At 41.9% G+C, this 15,775-nt stretch overlaps 1 pseudogene across 1 annotated transcript; it reads right to left on the minus strand.

Annotated features, from left to right (window-relative positions):
- Positions 1 to 6,116: 6,116 nt before the first annotated feature.
- LOC308254490 (ubiquitin-conjugating enzyme E2 C-like) lies at positions 6,117 to 12,181 on the minus strand (annotated as a pseudogene). The gene is made up of 2 exons: positions 12,101 to 12,181; positions 6,117 to 6,610 (listed from the first exon to the last, which is right to left on the minus strand). The product of its transcript is annotated as a ubiquitin-conjugating enzyme E2 C-like (transcript).
- Positions 12,182 to 15,775: the final 3,594 nt, after the last annotated feature.

Genomic DNA, 15,775 nt, shown 5'->3' on the forward strand with positions numbered 1-15,775 from the left:
AAATTATTCCTGTATGATCACCTTCAAAGTGGGACATCAGCTTTCTCCTGCCTTCAGACTGGAACGGAAACATCAGTTCTTCCTGGGTCTCAAGCCCGCTGGCCTTTGAACAAGAACCACACCACCATCTCTCCTGGTTCTCAGGCCTTCGGGATACAAAAGGATATACAGATGTCACTGCAATATTCTTTCAATTTTTCTACAAGTTTGAAAATATTCAAAATAAAAATTGGGGAAAATGTCCTGAAGTTGGGAAGTGTCAGGAGACAACTGGAAGACAGCGCCTATGAAGAGTCATTAGACCTTCTCTCTCCCTTATTCTCAACCTCCCTCCTTTCCTTTTTTCCTCAGTGAATCTATTTTACTTAAATGCAATGTTATGACACACAATGGACACTGTAGTTAAACATAAATAATAAATCTACCCCTTTTTTGTGCAGATTTATGCTGTCTAAACATTACACTGAGCAAGTCTGGCCTTAACCTTTGAATTTTTTATACTGCCACATTACAAGATAAATGTCAGTGTAAATGGAAGCTTTTCTATAAAACTCAGCAGCTTCACAGATGGCCTTTAATTCATAGTCATAAAAGATACGATTACATTTTTTATTGAAAATCATTTCAAAAGCTCTACTTCAGTTCCCACCAGAACATAATGCTACTCTTGCTGCAGGAGGTCAGCGAAATAAACTCAGACACTGTCCTCCAGGAGTAATCAGCCAAACTGAGAAAATTACACAGAAACAAGATTTTACTTAGAATTAATATAACCACTTTCATCAGAAACCTCAATAATTATGCTGTTTTGCCCCAGGTTGCTTTCTCTGATGGGACTTGATGAGTTATCCCATATGAAAGTGAACAAGGTTAGCCAGAGGCAAATGATGGAGATAAGCCTCAAATTCATTTTCTAAAACGACATACCTTGAGGAAACCTGCAACCACTGAGGTCATATTGTAAGGAGATTTGTCACATGTAGAGCAGTTGTTCTCCTCTCTGGCTGCGCATTAGAATCACCCTGGGGAGCTTAAAAAAAGACTGGTGCCAGAGTTCCCATCTCCTCATCCCAGTTAGTCTGGGGTGTGGCCGGGCATCAGAATGTTTAAGCTTTCCTAGTGATTCTAATGTTCAATAAAGGCTTAAGAATTATTGTAGTAGAAGCTCACTATATAGAGAGTGATTAATGAACTCTACATATTCAGAAACTAATGTGAATCAACTAGAAAATACTAAACAATGGTACTCTATAATCTAAGCTGCTTGTTCTCTACCAAAATGCACAACGAAGGAGGGAAAAGAGAAGTCTAAGATGGAGAAAGGATTTAAAAATCGATTAGGTTAGAAATAGGTATAACAATGTGGGATACTGAATTCAGGCATTGGCTTTTGGCCTCCAGGCCAAGTTGTTTCAGAATAACAAGTAAGCACATTTGCTCTTTTCCTAGTTAACAGCCTTCTAGATTTTTTGAAAGCCCACTCTTCTCCCACTCTCAGTTTCAGACAGATGAAACTGACTCTCTGTCTACTCTAGTGAAAAACACTGATCCACTCCCAACTGAGAAAGTGTGGTCACCCTACATGTGACTGGTTTAAGAATGAGCAAATAACCCGAGATGAGCCAATAAGAGCCAATGAGATGAGACTCTGGAATTTCTGCTTACATTTTTCAAGACTCTCTTCCACTATATTTAAAACTGTGAGAATGTGGTGTGGAAAATATGAATTCAGAGATATTGAAAAGAAAATTTCAAAATGATCTTATTAATAACATTAGAGAGATTAAAGAAGATGATATATGTGTGTGATGATTATATAGATGTTGTTAATAGAAAAAGAATATTTAGATACCAAGAAAGAGTTTTTGGAAATGCTAGATCTCATTAAAAAATTTTTTTAAGCCGAAACCGGTTTGGCTCAGTGGATAGAGCGTCGGCCTGCGGACTGAAGGATCCCGGGTTCGATTCCGGTCAAGGGCATGTACCTTGGTTGCGGGCACATCCCCAGTGGGAGGTGTGCAGGAGGCAGCTGATCGATGTTTCTCTCTCATCGATGTTTCTAGCTCTCTATCCCTCTCCCTTCCTCTCTGTAAAAGTATCAATAAAATATATTTAAAAAAAAAAAAATTTTTTTTAAATCCATGATCATCCTGGCTGGTGTTGCTCAATGGCTAGAGCATCTGCCCACACATCAAAGGGTCTCAAGTTTGATTCCCGGTCAAGGGCACATGCCTGGGTTGCAGGTTTGATCTCCCGCCCCAATGGGGGCTGGAGCAGGAGGCAACATATCCATGTGTCTCTCCCCAATCAATGTTTCTTTCTCTCTCTCTCTCCCCCACTCCCTCCCTCCCTTACTTCCACTCTCTCTAAAAATCAGTGGAAAAAATACCCTCAGATGAAGATTAACAACGAAAAATCAATGATCAATGTATAGTGGCTATGCTCAATGTCCTTAGCAGCATAATCTATTCAATGAACTGCTTGATAAACCACCTTGTATTATACTACCTACATGCCTGAATTCTGCTGACAATTGTGTATATGAAATATTTTTTATATTCCATAAATCTCAGTTGTTAAAATTAATTAATTAATTAAAGTATGATGCTGGCAATGAAAAAAATCACTTATGAAGTTGAAAGATAAAGTGAGGAAATCTTACCAAAAGTAGAACAAAAAGGACAAAGAGATGAAAACAGGAAAGAAATTACATATATGATTAATCCAAGAAGATCAACATGCTAAAAAACAGAAGGCCCAGAAAAACAGAAGAGAGAAAATAGAAACAGATAAATTATCAAAAAAATAATGAAAGAAAAATTCCTAGAATTGAAGAACAGGAGTGTTCACAGTAAGGTCCCACCACTGAAAGCATGGCAAAAATAAATGTAAAAGACCCACAGTGAGGCACATCATCATTGCCTCTTAAGACAAATCCTTACTGTCACAGGGCTTGGAAGAAAGTACAAATCAAAACGTAGCATGAAAGAAAGGTCTTGCCCAGATTCTGAAATGCAAATCCAAACAATGCCCTGTTTTCATAAAATGTATTTCAAAAAGGCTTAGAAAATAATAAAAACATTTTAAAAACTTGATATTTTAAGGAGTTCTATAGTGAGCTCTTTCATAAACAGGGCTACCGAGGTTTCCTGATCTGAACAAGGCTGGAACAAAACGCAGTGACTTGAGAAAGGGAACCAGGAAAACAACCTTCCTTTGGAGCCCTGTCCTGTGGCGGCTGAAGATCTCTTGCTTATAATTCCAGAATACTACATGTGACTAGCTAATGTCTCAAGATAACTTTTTAAAGCTTCAAAATTCGCTCAACAAAGAACTGAATACAAAACTTTATGAATGCTACAATTATTGTAAAGTATTTCTCTAATAGGGCCAATCATTAAAAATTTTTCATTAAAATAAGAAATTTTGATAGTATGTTTCTATCAATGATGTTATTTCCTCATAATTTTTCTTAATATTATCTTACTAGTCGCCGAAACCGGTTTGGCTCAGTGGATGGAGCGTCGGCCTGCGGACTGAAAGGTTCCGGGTTCGATTCCGGTCAAGGGCATGTATCTTGGTTGTGGGCACATCCCCAGTGGGGGGTGTGCAGGAGGCAGCTGATCGATGTTTCTCTCTCATTGATGTTTCTGACTCTCTATCCCTCTCCCTTCCTCTCTGTAAAAAATCAATAAAATATATTTAAAAAAATATATTATCTTACTAATCTGCAATTAAAATACTAAATTCTTTTTCCTTTAAAATATTGGCCCCAGTACAAAACAATAACTTTAATTCATTTTGTTTACTCTCATGTCAACTTTTAAGATAATTTTATCGAGACCAAAGTGTTCCATTTAGTATAAGGAGAAGTAAAATGTTAAGGGATGTTTAAGCTCTGTAAAGTTGAATAGAATATCATTTAAATGACAGGATATAATTACAGATTACTAAGAATATGGTACAAAATGTACCCAGTCTCACCTCTTCATATGTAGCTGAGAACAGAAAGCTTCAGAGAGATATGAGATTAATAAAATATCAAAAAACAAATAATTCTGAAAGAACTAAAGCTTCCTAATTAGAATTACCAGAGCTGGAAGAATAATTACTAAAATTTAATAAAATCTACAGTAACATAATGGAGTAGAATCTATACTATTTATGTGTCATTTAATTAAAATATACCTTTTAGTTTCATTTTATTGTTTTCTAAAAATGTATGTCCAAATACTCTATCTAAACTTATAAGACCCCTATAGGCAAATATCATGCCCTATATATCTCTCTGTCTTAGTTCAAGTTCCTAGAGGAGGTCTGGGAACAGGTGGTCTATTTGGGATTCGATCCTAGGGAGCAGAAATCTACACTAATAAAAGAGAAACATGCAAATTGACCATCACTCTGCAACGCCCACCAGCCAATTAGGAGGAAATATGCAAATTAGAAGGACAAAGATGGTGGCCGCCCAACCGCTCTAGGCGTGGAGTGGCCGGGCAGGGCAGGACACCTGCTATGAGAGGGAGGGGCGGGGAAAGGGATTTACAGGAGCGGCACTCCAGCCACAGCGGAGACGAAGATGGTAGACTTTGGCCTGCGTCCGCAGCGAAGACGGAGGCTGCAGACTCTGGCCAGAGCCTGCAGCAAAGGTGGCAGACTCTGCCAGAGCCTGCAGCAAAGGTGGGAGACTCTGCCAGAGCAAAGGCCTGGGTCCCGGGTGCCGGAGGAAAACCGGTGTTGGAAGCCAAGGGAAGGAAGGCCTATTGCACGAATCTCTTTGTGCAACGGGCCTCCAGTAGGAGATTAAAGCAAGAAAGGAGGAAAAGTCTTTAAAAGGCGCCAGTCTTTAAAAGGCGCTATCCACTAGTGCAGGCCTCATAATACATTTTAACATTTCATGTTTAAAATAATTTCCTTTGAATTGGAAGCAAAACTGAAAGTGACATCAATTCTTAATTTTTTAGATCTTAACCTCCCCATTCTTTAAGACAGAACATCCTCAATTTAAATCTGTAGACCATCAAATAACCTATAATACAATGATTATAATGAATATAATAATTAGTTATTTTCATCATACTACTCTGTAAAAACACTCACCAAATATTTACAAGTATTAAAAATATTTTTAATATTGTATCTTAACCAGGTGATCATTTCTTAGTTTTCTTTCTTTATAGGAAAGGTTCTTGATTAAAGGCTCCTTTTTCCTGGAGTAACATATGCTGGACTTTTCCTACTAAGGCTTATCCCAGTTTTGCCTGGATTCTCCAGTCTTTTCTGTGCTGGAAAACCTACCCCTTAGTCCTCCCCCAACCCCAACTTCACCCATTCCTTACATAGTCACCAGCCTCCTTTGGAGATAGGGTGTGTGTGTGTGTGTGTGTGTGTGTGTGTGTGTGTGTGTGTGTGTGACTGTTTTGGTGTTTTTTCAAACGGCAGATCCTTTGCTCATCCAGCTTCACAATTTTAAAAAATAGTAAGATCTATAGTGGGAGTTAATCAAATGATAAAAAGCAACTCTAAATGGCAATAACATGAAGGAAAGATGAGTTATCCTGAAGTACATCAGTGCTTTTGACACATCCCATCTGTCAAAACGTAACATTAAAGCATGCTGCATAGTAGTGATGCCTGAGACAGTAGTTTTATCTTAAATATCTATTTTCAAGCCGAAATGAGTCAAATTCCATCCTCCCAAATGATTTATTAGTTCTGGGGGCAGGGGGTGGGTGGGAGGATATATAACTATTATCAGCCCGAAGTGTAAAGCAAACACCTCAAACTGAAGGAATAATTCTACCTACCGACCGGATAGCCTCACCGATTGATGAGAAGTCCAATGGAAACGAGATTCTTCTAGGCATGTCCACATGCAGACCAAAAGAAGAGGGGATATTTCAGAAGTTAAAGCTGAATTCGTGAACGTTTTAAAAAGTTGACGAGTACCAACAGGGTGTTTGTTTGTTTTTAATTCCAAATGTATTTATTTAATATATTCAGCACAAGGGCTTAACCAGAGACTTAATTTAAGAAACAGACACAAAACAAATAAGACACCACAGCTGAAGACACAGGGTCCTATACAGAAATCCAGAAATCAAGGCAAGGACAGGCTATCTAAGGGTACAGACAGCACAAGGAGAGTGGCTGGACAGCCCAGGCTCTTGGCTGGAGACTTGCTTTGCACAGTTTTCTCATAGGTACTTCTTGAAGGCTGTGGGGTTTTTCCAGAGCTCGGCAGCATGTGTGTTCAACGGGCTATTGATGTTCTCCTACCAGGCTCTGGATAGAGAGCAGGATGGTCCTGACGTCCTTAGGGCAGACCACTTGTCCTTTAGGATGTCTAAGCTGTTGTTAACCTGGGTGTCTACATTGGGGTGGTAGCAGGGAGTGAGGAATTTCACCGTGGGTGTGTTGTACAGGCAGCCACTGGGGAACTCCAGGGACAGCTTCTACCTCAAGTCTTCCTACACTGTGCCAGCTGCTCCGTGGATGGTCCCTACCCATTTGAAAAGGTTGATTCAGGGAAGGCAGGAATTCCTTTGTCGCCAGACATCATGAGGGTCGTCAGCCCCTGCTGTAACCTCTTGCCTACAGGGCTCAGTGGCTAGGAGGCCATCGGGCAGCGCTGGCAGAGACACAGGAACTCAGAGAACACGATTGTAACTGCCCAACAGGGTGTTTGTTTTTTTTAAAGTAGGCTCCTTGTCCTCAGATCGGCCCTGGCTCTAAGACTATCCAATTCATAGCCAACCCTGAGTTCCAGCAGCATCTCAACACCTAGTCAGACTTTCTTTGTGGAAATGGTTTGACCTCATGACCTGATTGTGTGACTGCCCAGACCTCAGAACCAAAGAGACACTTTTTTATCTCAGGTTTGCAAACTAGATACCTGTCTGTGCTACTCCCTCCCCCACCCCACCTGTCTTTCCTGCCAAATAGCACAATTCTCCAAGAGTGGTGACTGAATATAATCCCTGCTCTTCCACTAATGGGCTATGCAATTTAGGGTAAATCATTTAGCTAGCCTGAATTCAAATTTTATTTGTAAAATGAGGGGTTTGGATGAGATGGTTTCAAGGTCTCTTTGAATTGTAGGCCCTTGGAGACTATAACCTGTCCCTGATTAGTCCTTTGTCCACTGAAAGGATAAGTTACAATTAAATGCACTGAACAAACATGTTACAGCACAACATTCTTTGTAGAATGCATGCTTTCCTGTCAGTTGGACTCTTGAAATAACTATTGTTTTTAAATAAATTCTTCCTAGTCTAGAATTGGCCCAGGTACAGAATAATGTCATGTATCTTATTCTCACATAGACTATGAAACAGTTAGTGTTTTTAAAAATTATAAAACCAATACCAGCTAAATTTACAGGGGAAAATGTATTGGAAGGAAACCAGGTGTCTCAAAGAATTTCAGGAAAATTGGTGAGTTAGCCTTGGATACAGGAACTATAGATCCCAGCAGAGGTTCAGTCAGGGTGATGCTGGCCCTGGCATCATCACTTGTTACCATCTGCTCAAGGCTCAATCCCACCCAGTCATCCTCAATGATCTCTGACTATCTCTGGCCTTGTTGTCACTCCCTGAAGAGCCAAAGTCTCGGCAGAGGGCCTCTATTGACAGAGCCTTGGTCAGATGTCCAAGGAGTCCAGATGGGACTTATCTGCTCCCCTCCAGCTTCCAGAGGGAGAAGCCATACATCTTGGACTCACCAAAATAGGAAGGACAACCAAAAATGACAAATGTTTGCTACAGTATTCTCACTTAAGGTTACAAATTTATTGCATCCTGGAGACATGAGTAAGAAGTTAATCATGTTACGAAAACGTTTGCATCTGCTCAATTATTCCAGCATTTCTTCATCTCTTCATTGATTTACATGAATCAACAGTGGGGCCAGTTAATGAAAACGTATTTATCACTCTACTGACTAATTTGTTTGGCTGGCTTTTCATATTTACATGGCTCCTATGCATGACAAAATGAGTTTTTGGAGTGAATTATGAATCACTGGAAGAAAAAAAACACATCTTCATGCTGAGCAGAGGCTGTCATTAATTTTTAAAGTAAAAATTATATCTGGCATTTAGTTCTGGTCTAAAGTTCCTCACAGAGCTGATGTTGCATTGTCCTGTTTTGTTTTGTTTTTGTTTTTCATTGATTTCAGAAAGCAGAGGAAGAGAGATAGAAACATCAAGATGAGAATCATTGATCAGCTGCCTCCTGTACACCCCCTACTGGGGATCAAGCCCACAACCCTAGCATGTCCTGACCAGGAATCAAACCGTGGCCTCCTGGTTTATAGGTAGAGCCTCAACCACTGAGTCACACTGGCTGGGCTTAATTTTTTAATTTTTATTTACTGACTTGGGGAAGACAGAGAGAGAGTGAGAGAAAGGGAGAGAGAGAGATAGACCCACTGCTCACCGGTTGATTCTTGCATGTGCCCTGACCGGGGATTGATCCTGCAACCTTGGCTTATTAAGACAACATACTAGTATATGGTGTTGGAAAAATTGGACAGATACATGTAAAATAATGAAACTAGACCACCAACTTACACCATACACAAAAATAAACTCAAAATGGATAAAGCACTTAAACATAAGATGGGAAACCATAAAAATCCTAGAGGAATCCACAGGCAGCAAAATCTCAGACATATGCTGAAGCAATATCTTCACCCATACGGCCCCTAGGGCAATGGAAACTAAAGAGAAAATAAACAAATGGGACTACATCAAAATAAAAAGCTTCTGCACAACAAAAGAAACCATCAACAAAACAACAAGAAAGCCCACTGCTTGGGAAAACATATTTGCCAATGTTATCACCGATAAGGGTTTAATCTCCAACATTTACAGGGAACTCATACAACTTAACAAAAGGAAGATAAACAACCCAATCAAAAAATGGGCAACAGACCTAAATAGATACTTTTCAAAAGAGAATATAAGGAAGGCCAAGAGACATATGAAAACATGCTCAAAGTCACCAATCATCCCAGAGATGCAAATCAAAACGACAATGAGGTTCCATCTCACACCTGTCAGAATGGCTATCATCAACAAATCAATAAGTGACAAGTGCTGGTGAGGATTCGGAGAAAAAGGAGCCCTTGTGCACTGCTGGTGGGAATGCAGACTGGTGCAGCCACTGTGGAGAACAGTATGGAGTTTCCTCAAAAAACTAAAAATGGAACTCCTATTTGACCCAGTGATCCCACTTCTAGGAATATATCCCAAGAAACTAGAAACACCAATCAGAAAGGATATATGCACCCCTATGTTCATAGCAGCACAATTTACAATAGCTAAGATTTGGAAACAGCCTAGGTGCCCATCAGCAGATGAGTGAATTAAAAAACTGTGCTACATCTACACAATGGAATACTACGCTGCTATAAAAAGGAAGGAACTCCCATCGTTTGCAACAGCATGGATGGAACTGGAGAGCATTATGCTAAGTGAAATAAGTCAGTCAGAGAAAGAGAAATATCACATGATCTCACTCATTTGTGGGTTATAATGAACAACATAAACTGATGAACAAAAACAGATCTAGAGACACAGAAGCATCGATCAGATGCTCAAACCTCAGAGGGAAAGTAGGGGAGGGTGGGGGTAAAGGGGAGAGATCAACCAAAGGACTTGCATGCATGCATATAAGCATAACCAATGGACACAGACACCAGGGGGTGAGGGCATGAGCGGGGGAGGGGGGGGGCAACAGGGGGGATAAGGACACACATATAATACCTTAATCAATAAAAATTAAAATTAAAAAAAGACAACACTAACCAACTGAGCTAACCTGACCAGAGCCACATCATCCTTGTTTTAAAGATCAGCTGGGATGTCTGAGCTACCTGGGATGTAGGTGACAGATGTCAGAAGAGACACTAAAGCTAAGTCTTCTCAGCCTCCTTGCAAACAAACTCACTAAGCCTCAAAAATAATTCATTACCATATTTTTCCATGTATAAGATGCTATTTTTTTTTCTAAAATCATTAGACTGAAAATCGAGGGGCATCTTATACATGGAAGTCAGCCAGTCAGCCTAGGAGGGAGGCATGCAGGTGCATAGCTGCCCATACCTTGTCAAACAGGCTTCCTCCAATCACAAGCCTTATTGTTACTGATGTCAGCTGATGCTGTAATTGGAGGTGGAGGTGGAGAGTGTGCAGATGCAACAGGGACTGGAGCATTCTGAGCCCATAAAGATGTCAAAAAATAAGAAGATAAATACCGGTAAGCAATTGTCTTACTCTGCAAAATTCAAACTGAATGTAATCAGCTATGCAAAATAGCATGGAAATAGAGCTGCAGAGAGACAATGTGGACCTCCTCCCACTGAGTGTATGATCAGGCAGTGGAGAAAACAGGAAGAACAACTCCTAAAGATGCCAGAAAAGAAGGCCTTAAGAGGAAAACCAGCAAAATGTTTAAAATATTGATTTCTTAATTTTGGGTTGGAAAAGAGTCGGGGGGGGGGGGCGTCTTATACACAGAAAACTACGGTACCTTGAAAACAAAAGTGGCAAGGAGGCTCTCGCCCATTGCTGATGTTAGGGGGAACCCTCCCCAAACCAGGCACTAGAAGAGAGTTTTGTCAAGGAGCTCAAAGACTGAGAAAGTCTTCAAGATACACAGTACACTCACAGAGAGAGACTTGTCTGAGAAACTGCAGGGGTATCAGCATGTAACAAGCCTTCTGTTTTTGTACGTTTTTAAGATATTCAAGGGCCACCCAAAGAAAACCTCCCTAAAGAGAAACAGCCAGCAACCCAGAGTCCTCTATCCAGGAGCTCCAAGTTCTTCCGAACACTGGTCCATCCTGTGGCTCTGACTTCCAATCCACAGGAAAAGCAGGTCCTGCCACCTGCTTAAGGAAGTGTCTGTTCTGGCACAAAGAATGTAGTCACTATGATGAAGGTCTGCATGCATGTTACAGAGACCCTCAAATAACAACGGCTTACAAAAGATAGAAGTTTGTAAAAGTCCCCTATTCTGCCCTAACCGGTTTGGCTCAGTGGACAGAGCGTTGGCCTGCGGACTCAAGGGTCCCAGGTTCGATTCCAGACAAGGGCATGTACCTTGATTGTGGGCACATCCCCAGGGGGGGATGTGCAGGAGGCAGCTGGTTGATGTTTCTCTCTCATCAATGTTTCTAACTCTCTATCCTTCTCCTTTCCTCTCTGTAAAAAATCAATAAAATATATTTTTTTAAAAAAAGTCCCCTATTCTTCACTGATATGATACCTACTTGTCCTTCAGGTCTCACTGGAAAATGTCACCTCGCCCGGCCACAGTGGCTCTGTGGTTGAGCGTTGACCTATGAACCAGGAGGTCATGGTTCGGTTCGATTCCTTGTTATGGCATATGCCTGGGTTGCAGGCTTGATCCCCAGTCGTTCAGGAGGCAGCCACTCAATTATTCTCTCTCATCATTAATGTTTCTATCTCTCTCTCCTCCCTTTCTCCCTGAAATAAATACAATATATATATATATATATATATATATATATATATATATATATATATATATATAAATTTTTTAAAGAAAATGTTACCTTGCCGAAACCGGTTTGGCTCGGTGGATGGAGCGTCGGCCTGCGGACTGAAGGGTCCCGGGTTCGGTTCCGGTCAAGGGCATGTACCTTGGTTGCGGGCGCATCCTTAGTGGGAGGTGTGCAGGAGGCAGCTGATCGATGTTTCTCTCTCATCGATGTTTCTAGCTCTCTGTCCCTCTCCCTTCCTCTCTGTGAAATATCAATAAAATATATTTAAAAAAAAAAAAAAGAAAATGTTACCTCCTCTGAGAAGCCTTCCCTGATGCCACCTAGGCAAGGTAAGGTATTCTCACTGTTCTCTGAGCACTTTCTTACTTCTTGATCAAAACAATTATCATACTTTGTGTCGTAGGTTGTTTCATTTTCTCAAATATTAGAATATGTAAGTGAATGTGTGGCTGGACTCCAATAAAACTTTATGAACTCTGAAATTTGAATTTCATATCATTTTCATATATCATGAAATATTCCTCTTTTGATTGTTCTCAATCGTTTAAAAATGTGAAAGAATTCTTACCTCATGATCTTGCCAAAACAAGCAGCGGGTGAACTTGGCCAACAGGCTGTAATTTACCAACAGGCTGTGATTTACTGACATTTTTGACAGAAGACTCTCCAGCTTTGATTGGTTTCTTCAACCCCTCTACACATTTGGTGCAATACACATTCATGAGCACCTACTATGTGCCCAGCACTGGCCAGAGGCTGCCAAGAGGCAAAGATGGTTAAGACATGCTCTCTGTCTCCAAGGGCATGTGACATGGACCCAAATAACTGTGACATCAGGCTGGCAGTGTTAAGTGTCCTAGAGAATCCACAAACTGTGGTTGCAGCCTTTGGTTGGGGGCGGGGAGGGGGCAAGTACTTCATGACAAGGTGGCACCTGAGAGGTGAGTCACAGGCCATGTGCACCCAGAAAGCAGCAACACTCAATCTGGCCGGGATGCGGATGAATCCCACAGGAAATCCTGGCATTAAGGCTGGACGAGCTACATCAGACTGTGCGAGGGAACCTCAGGGGCCAGTATGAAGCTTAGTTTGCTGGGCAGCTCAGAACCACAGCGGATGATTAAACTGGAACCAACAATGCATGAGTTTTTTAATGTTCTAACTTTCAAACTATTAAAATGTGGTTTCCGAAGCTATTTGGATCCTTTTCCCTTTACTAATTTGACAAATATTTCATCTGACACACTCTCCTGGGGGAAATGCATAGAGTTCAAGGAAGCCTAGGAGGGGAAATGCCATCAGCATACTCCAACTAAGAGGGTTAGTGTTTTCCCAGGGGCCAGAGTTTGTAAAAGGAGTCACTGGATGGAAAAAGAAAAGATAAAGCAAGAATAAAATTACAATTTCAAATAGTCATTAGATTTTGGAAAAACTCTGAACTATCAATCTCACAATGTCCTCCCTTGCTCCATCTATAATAATAAAAGCATAATATGCTAATTAGACCAGACAGCCGAACGACCTTCGGACATCATTCTAGGATGACCTTCCAGATGAAGCCGTGGCAGTGGGGGCAGAGGCAGAGATGGTTAGGGGCGATCAGGCAGGCAGGTGAGCGGTTAGGGGCAATCAGGCAGGCAGGCAAGCAGTTACGGGCGATTAGGCAGGCAGACCTAAGCTGACATCCCCCGAGGGGTCCTTAGCACTGCTGCGAGGTGTGAGAGGCTCCCACCACCACTGCTGCACTCGCCAGCCATGAGCCCGGCTTCTGGCTGAGCGGCACGCCCCCTGTGGGAGTGCACTGACCACCAGGAGGCAGCCCCTGCATTGAGCATCTGCCCCCTGATGGTCAGTACGCATCATAGTGACTGGTCATTCCGCCGTTCTGTCAATTTGCATATTAGGGTTTTATTATATAGGATATGGGATAACAAAACAAAATAAAATTCTCTCCTACCACTCTACAGGTATCTCTTATATAAAAGGCCCGTGGCCTTGACACCGTAACACACGCGGTGGGCGGGGCAGGGCACGAGCTACTAGTGGCACAGAGAGCTATGAGTGGCGGAGGGCAGGGCAGCAAGCTACGAGCTGCGATGGGTGGGGCAGCCAGCTGAGGCAAGCGGAAGCGAGCTACTTGTGCACAATTTCATGTGCACTGGGCCTCCAGTGTTATTATAATTTCCCAAATATCCTCCCAGAAATATTTTATGCATATTATAAGCAAATGTGTTTTTAAAATATAGTATTTTAAATTATGAAAGTAATTATATTAGTTAAGGTAAAAGGTTGGAATGAACATGTCCCAAAATGTAATGGCTCAAAGTAGAAATTTCTTTCTTTCTCATATAACAGTCCAGGTTAGTGTTCCAGGTCAGTGGATGGCTCTGTCCCACACAGTCATTCAGGAATCCAGGCTTCCTGGAAGCTCTGCCATCTTCACAAAGGAGCTCCAACCATTCCCATCCCTGCCATGGGAGAGGGAAGGAGGAGAAAAAAAAGGCCAGGAGTTTTCCCTATGCACACTTCACTTCTGCTCACTCTGTTGGCAAAAGCTTAGTCATGTAGCCATACTAGCTGCAAGAGAAGCGGGAAAATGTTGCTATATCTCAGCTACAGCTCTGCTACCATTCTTGTGGTTGTGCCTTGTTATTTTAAGGAGCTTAGCTCCTGGCCCATCTTACAATGCTTTTCCAGGTTGCTGCCAAGTGCCCTTGCCAAGTAAGGGCACCAGCCCTTCCATTAATGCCCTGAAGTACAGCTATTATCAGGTTGTAATGTCCCACAGACTGTTATTACAATAAAGAACTACTATGCAGGATAGCCATGCTTAATGATAGGGCTTGCTAACTGCCCACCCAGTGACTATCTCCCCTTTATTAATGTATTTAACAAATACTTTTATAGTGCTACTAGAGGCCTGGTGCGCAAAATTCATGCCCTGGTGGTGGGGGGGTGTCCATCAGCCCAGACTGCACGCTCTCCAATCTGGGACCCCTCGGGGGATGTCCGACTGCCGGTTTAGGCCTGATCCCTGTTTGTTTACAAAACAAAACAACAACAACAAAAAAATTCAAGAAAAGAATCATAGACATCCTTTAAATTTTGGAAAATCCCAGCCTTTTATAATGTCACAAGCCAATGTGCCAAAGGACCAACAAAATGGGCCTCTCAACTCTGAAGGACTCAGTCTTGAATCCAAAAGAATCATCTGAAATATTCATCTGCTCAAATACAGAGCAGATACATAGACCCAGCTCTTGCCCCAGGGAAGAGATGGCTTAGCCTCAGGATTGTGGCCTAAGAGCCAAGGGCTGGGCATAAAAGATATTTTATTGCTATCTGGTAACCTTCAAAGGCTGTTATGAAGCTATTGTTATGGCAACTTTTCTTCCCTCCTATCAGGGAAGGATAGTGTGGGATACCTATCTGGGAATAGCTGGGGTTTGGGAGGGACAGGGCACATCCATGGATTTTAAGGCTCATGAATTTTAATTGTGGACTCTTAAATGGAGGTGTCAGCCCTCACTTCCAATCTTTCTAGCACATCAGAAGCATTTTTTTTTCTTCCAAGAACAGGAAAGCAATCTTTTCCAAAAGATGAATCAGAAAATTGCTGGCAGCTTGGAAATAGCAACCCATCCCCACAAGGATGTTAAGGTTTGGAAAACATTGGGGTCAGGCTCAGCTAGGGGGCTTCCCTTATGAGGACAACATGGAGAAAGAGGGAGACATGAAGCGATGAGTTGAAAGGAGCTAGGGGAAGAAAACTATGAATATAGGAAGCTAAACGCCTCTGTTCTGCTCAGTGTGACAAGAAGCTTAGTGTTTAATGTTTCTTACAGCCGTTCCTGTCCTAAAAGATAATATCCACTCTATCTGAATCTTTTCTTAGATGCAAAAGGCCTTGAAAAATGTATTTGCATCTCAAGAGCTGAAACTAAGTATTTTCTTGTATTGATGAGATCAAGGCCATGGACAGTCAAGGTAAGAAGGAGAAAGTGCTGCATTGTGACCACACACCAGCAGCAGAGTGCCCCTGAACTCTCACACCCAGTCCCCCCACCCCACTTTGTCCTCTCTGTGAAAGCCCCTTGCCCCAGACATGTTGTGGTGCCATCATGGTGGTGGCCAGAGGTAATTAGCAGAGGCACCAGCCTCCTTCTCCCCAGCACAGAACCCAGGTCAACAACGCCCATCCTCCAGGTGAACTATATCTCAGAGGACCCTCCACGGCAGTGGC

The sequence above is a fragment of the Plecotus auritus genome (assembly GCF_963455305.1).
Source record: "Plecotus auritus genome assembly, chromosome: 7".
NCBI lineage: Eukaryota > Metazoa > Chordata > Mammalia > Chiroptera > Vespertilionidae > Plecotus > Plecotus auritus.